Genomic DNA, 6,000 nt, shown 5'->3' on the forward strand with positions numbered 1-6,000 from the left:
CATTTTTCACTTGCATGCACTATAAAGAATCATTTGGGGAACGAGTTCCACACCACCAAATCTCCTTCTTGCACATATTCTTTCATCATAGCATAACTATCTCTTGCCGAAAACAACCTCACCACACTTCTAACAGCATTCTCTTACTTCACCTTGTCACCTTAGCTTGTCACTTGCCAAAACTAAGGAACCAATGGCAGCCTCATCTAGCCACAAAAGAAGAAAAGACAAGCAGCCAATGGAGGAGGAAAGGGAATTTGATGCATGGAAATACAAATCAGTTTTCCATGAGATTCAGGCCGAATGGATGAGACCTAAAAGGATACTAGCTGAGATTCCCTTTGACCTTGAAAAGGACGAGTTCCCTAGTGTTTGGGAGAAGATCAAAAAGAGGAAGTGGGAGCTCCTGACTAAGCCAATCACTAAAATCAACATCAACCTGGTGAAGGAGTTTTATGCAAATGCAGTGAGGGAGGATCCAACCGTGGAACCCACATACAAAAGCTATGTGAGAGGGGTGGAAGTTGACTTCAGCCCCAAGGCAATCATGAAAACTCTTGGCCTGAAAAACATACGTTTCAGCCAAGCAAGTTATGAGGATAGGATGATAGGAGAACCTGGCTATTCGACTATTGCTGAAGACCTTTGTGCCATCAGAGCTGAATGGGTGAGAAAAACAAAAGGGGCTCCAAGAGTCTTGAGAAGGGGAGACCTAACACCTGAAGCTAAAGGGTGGTATGAAATAGTTAGGAGATCCATCCTACCCACTGCAAACTCTTCAGAAATAGTCCCTAAAAGAGCCATCTTGCTACATTGCATTATGATGGAAGGGGAGATCAAAGTTCATAAACTCATTGCTGAACAGATACAAGAGTTTAGTGAGAAAAGTGACCCTGACTCCTGGCTCCACTTCCCTAGCACCATCATCAGACTATGCATCGATGCCCAAGTACCACTTGAAGATGCAAGACCTAATTGGCTACATCCTGGAATGGCCATAACTGCTCACAGAATGACTCTTGGCCCAATTGCTCCAAGACATACAAAAAGAAGAAATGAAGAAGGGCAACAAGCAGAAGAGGAGCAAGAAGCAGAGCAAGAAGGAGAAGAAGAGCAAGAAGAGCAAGGAAATCCAGAAAGAAGGCAACAAGTTCCCAGAGACCCCATGGATATGAGCAGAATGCAGGAAATCATGGAAGGAATGTCTCAACAATACATGAGGTCTCAAGAGAGGCAAGAGGACTTTCACCTAAAAATGATGGACATGCAAAGGAACTTTGAATCAAGATTCCTAGATCTGCAAAGGAAACAAAATTTACAATTACAGGAATCCCTCAGCCACATATGCCAACACCAAGATGTCAACATCTTGGCAATCAAGGAAGCCACAACTTTGCAGAATGCAAGATATGCAGTTCAAGCTGATTACAACATCAGTTCTCAAATCAAGCTTAACTACATAGGGGAACATCTACACAAGATGGACCCAGCATTCCCAGCTTTTGATGAGTATTTCAAAGGGAGGAAAGAAGGAGAAATGAACAAGGCAGTGATCCTTGAGAAAGGAGTGGAAGAAACAATGAAAAAGGCTGGATTCTGGACAAAGCTCATAAGAAAAGACAAAGGAAGTACAAGTGGTCAAAAAGTGACAAGAAGCAAGAAGAAGCAGGACCCCAAGAATCAAGAAGAACCAAGCAACAAATGAGAGGTGGTCTTGTTCCTTAATAATCAAATAATAGTTTGTGAATTGTCTTTATGAGCTTTCTTTCATTTTAAGTCATTTAAGTTTTATGTGAAATTTCTAGTATGTTTGTCTGTTTACTGCTTTGAATAAAGTGAATGCCTAGATGTTTGGATATAACTTCACCTTCTTAAACAAATGCTTGCCATGCTTGTTCTGTTTCCAAAAATAAAAGAAAAGTTTGAACAAAAGTAACTTGGCTCAATTAGTGACAAATCAAGTAGAATTAAGTGGTGGTATGCATGCTTGATTGTTTAGTCAGCTCACTGGAAATTGAGTGTAGAATTATCATTTTTTGTGTAGAAGTTTGAATACTGTCTATGGATCTTGATGAAATAATGTCTTTGGCCATGAAAAAGAAAGAAAAAGAAGAAGAAAAAGCCACTGAAAAAGGGCAACCAAAAAGCAAAAAAATTGAGAAAATAAGCTAGGCACCAATGGTTTGAACTTCTGAGACAAATGCCTGTGGTGTTTATGTATTAAGGATATGCTTGGATGAATAGGTTCTTAGGAGTGTTTCAACACTTGGTAACTTGGGTTAACTAACCCGGGATTATCAACCAAAAGTCCATTATCAAGAGCAACCTAAATACAAAACATTTAGTCACACAAAGAGGTGCTGGGCACCAATGTCTCAAGAAGAAATGTGAACTAAAATGCCTGTAGTGGATATGTGTAGTGCACTGATAAGAAAAAGAAAATGCCAAAGGCTTGTGCAACACATGACACTGAGCAAACAAGGAGCAAAGGAGCTCTAAGAAAAAGAAAAACAAAGAAGGGAAAAGTGCCAAGGACATAAGAATAACAAGAGGCCATAGCAGTGTTTGATGGATGCAATGAAAAAGTGATAATCTTACCTGATAAGAATGAAAAAGTGATGCTGCAACTTTCTGCATAAAACCCTTCTGATGAACTTCAAATGCTTGCTAATATAGCCAATGTAATTGCTTTCTGTTTCATACTTTCTTCTCAAATAACTCAGGACTTGCTTAGGGACAAGCAAGTATTAAGTTTGGTGTTGTGATGCCAAGGCATCTTAGGCTAGTTTCACTAGCATTTTTCTGTTAGTTTTAGTTGTTTTATGCACTTTCTTGAGCTTAAAGTAACCAAGAATGGTTAAATGAATAACAAAGCAATGAACCATCCAAACAATATGATTTTGATGCAAATTCCATGAGTTTTTAGTTATATTACTTGAATGCTATGAATGGAAGATTTCTCATGAAATTTTGCAAGGCTTTGATGCAGTTGTTTGGATGATTTTAGGGAAGAAGAGGCTAGGCAAGGAAGCAACAAAATCAATAAAGGAAGCTTGAATATCACATGTGGAGTTTAAGTTCCAGTTTAAGCTTAAACTGGAACTTAAACTGCCAAGCCATATAATGCTAGCAGTGGCGTTTAAGCTCCAGTTTAAGCTTAAACTGGAGCTTAAACGCCAGAATCATGAAAGCTAAAAGTGGCGTTTAACTTCCAGTTTAACCTTAAACTGGAAGTTAAACGCCAGAATTGAGAAATGCACCAGGGAGCATTCCCACGTTTAAGCTCCAGTTTAACCTTAAACTGGAGCTTAAACGTGTTCGACCAGAATTTGCCTCCAGGGTTGCTTTCTCATTTCCACGTTTAAGCTCCAGTTTAACCTTAAACTGGAGCTTAAACGTGTTCGACCCAATTTATCCTCCAGGGTGCTTTCCTCATTTCCACGTTTAAGCTTCAGTTTAACCTTAAACTGAAGCTTAAACGTGTTCGACAATTCCACCCTCCAGGATTGCCTTCTTCCATTTCCACGTTTAAGCTTCAGTTTAACCTTAAACTGAAGCTTAAACGTGCTTGAATTATATCACCTCCAGGAGTGTCCAACGTTTAAGTTGCAGTTTAAGCTTAAACTGCAACTTAAACGCCACTTAGTGAAAGGGTTTCTGGGCCAAGGATATTGCAGTTTAAGTTAGTATTTGAGCACAAACATTGACTTAAACATACTCTGGTATGAAACCCAATTGAATATCATGGTTTATGGGATTGGGCCTGAAGAATTGATGAGTCTGGAATTTCAATTTGTTGAGTCATGTGTCATTACTTGATTATCACTAAGTTGGCTCAATGAATGTTACAGAATTGGATCAGCAGCCTCATCAGGATTGTGGATCATAAACCCAAAGCAAAAGGAAATCAGGGAAAGGCCTCAAAGCCCAAGAAACACAACAGAAGCTCAATTTAGAAAGTGTATAAATAGGATAGAATTTAAGTTAGAAGGACTTTTACTTTTACTTTAAATCATTTTTGCTAGTTTTCATACTTTTTGTAATTGAATTCAGAGCTATGACTCACTAAACCCCTTTCATTGGGTTAGGGAGCTCTATTGTAATTCAATGAATCAATAATAGTTTTTATCTTCTTCTTCAATCTTTTCTCTTGAATTTTGTTAGAAAGCTTCTCGATCTAATTCCATTGGTTAGTTGTCTTGGGAAAGAAACTATCCATAATTGGAATCCTTCGGAACCTTGGGAAAGGAATGGAGGATTCATGCTAGAGAAGCTTTCTCACAGTGAATTGGATTGGGGTTTGGATGGATATTGTGACATGTAATCCTACCAAATTGTGGTTCATGAAACTGTGTGGTATAATCAGAGATCGAGCATCATCTCTTCTTATGAACAGTTAAACCAAGGGATTGGGAATCTGTTTGTTTTTAGAGAGAATTGGTGAGCCAAGGGATTGGGATCCAATCATAGAAGATTGCCAAGCAAAATTCAATGAATGCATTGGTTGAGGAAGGGATAAAAATGTGTTGATTCGGAGATCTCAATATCTCCTGAAACCCAATGAATTCCCCATTTCTGATCTACACTTTCTCTTTACATTCTGCAATTAAATTCATGCAATCACCCCCATCCCCTTTTAATTTCAGCAATTTAGCTTCTCGCTCTTTAATTCATGCAATTTACGATTCCGCAATTCTCATCTAAATCTTGATTCCGCTCAACTAGAACACACTCCTAATCCGAATTGCTCACTCAACCAATCCTTGTGGGATTCGACCTCACTCTATTGTGAGTTTTTACTTGACGATAACCGGTGCACTTGCCGGGAGGAATTTTTGCCGATTGTGCAATTTTCTAAAATCGTAGCTATCAAGTTTATGGCTATCAACAAGCAGCTGACCAAAAGGTGTCCATCTGACATGTTTTCAGAATAGACCATATTAGATATATTCTATTATGGTCTATCTGAATTTTCGAAAATGTTATTGGACCATTCTGCAGGTAGATCTATTCACCTAAAGAAAACGCCTGAAGAGGCTCAAGAACTCATTGACATGGTTGCAAATAACCAATTCATGTACACTTCTGAGAGGAATTCCGTGAATAATGGGACGCCTCAGAGGAAGGGAGTTCTTGAAATTGATGCTCTGAATGCCATATTGGCTCAGAACAAAGTGTTGACTCAGCAAGTCAACATGATCTCTCAAAGTCTGAATGGATGGCAAAATGCATCCAACAGTACTAAAGAGGCAGCTTCTGAAGAAGCTTATGATCCTGAGAACCCTGTAATGGCAGAGGTTAATTACATGGGTGAACCTTATGGAAACACCTATAACTCATCATGGAGAAATCATCCAAATTTCTCATGGAAGGATCAACAAAAGCCTCAACAAGGCTTTAACAATGGTGGACACAATAGGCTAAGCAATAGCAAGCCTTATCCATCATCTTCTTAGCAACAGACAGAGAATTCTGAACAAAACACTTCTAATTTAGCCAATCTAGTCTCTGATCTGTTAAAGGCCACTTTCAGTTTCATGAGTGAAATAAGATCCTCCATCAGAAATCTGGAGGCACAAGTGGGCCAGCTAAGTAAGAAAGTCATTGAAACTCCTCCCAGTATTCTCCCAAGTAATACAGAAGAGAATCCAAAAGGAGAGTGCAAGGCCATTGATATAATCAATATGGCCGAATGCACAAGGGAGGAGGAGGACGAAAATCCTAGTGAGGAAGACCTCCTGGGACGTCCTTCAAGCAAGAAGGAGTTTATATTTAAGGATCCAAAGGAATCTGAGGCTCATACAGAGACCATAGAGATTCCATTAAATCTCCTTCTGCCATTCATGAGCTCTGAAGACTATTCTTCCTCTGAAGAGGATGAAGATGTGACTAGAGAGCAAGTTGCTCAATATTTAGGAGCTATCATGAAGCTGAATGCCAAGTTGTTTGGTAATGAGACTTGGAAAAGTGAACCTCCCTTGCTTATTAGTGAACTAGATA

The sequence above is a fragment of the Arachis hypogaea genome, chromosome 10 (genome assembly GCF_003086295.3).
Source record: "Arachis hypogaea cultivar Tifrunner chromosome 10, arahy.Tifrunner.gnm2.J5K5, whole genome shotgun sequence".
Taxonomy (NCBI): Eukaryota; Viridiplantae; Streptophyta; class Magnoliopsida; order Fabales; family Fabaceae; genus Arachis; species Arachis hypogaea.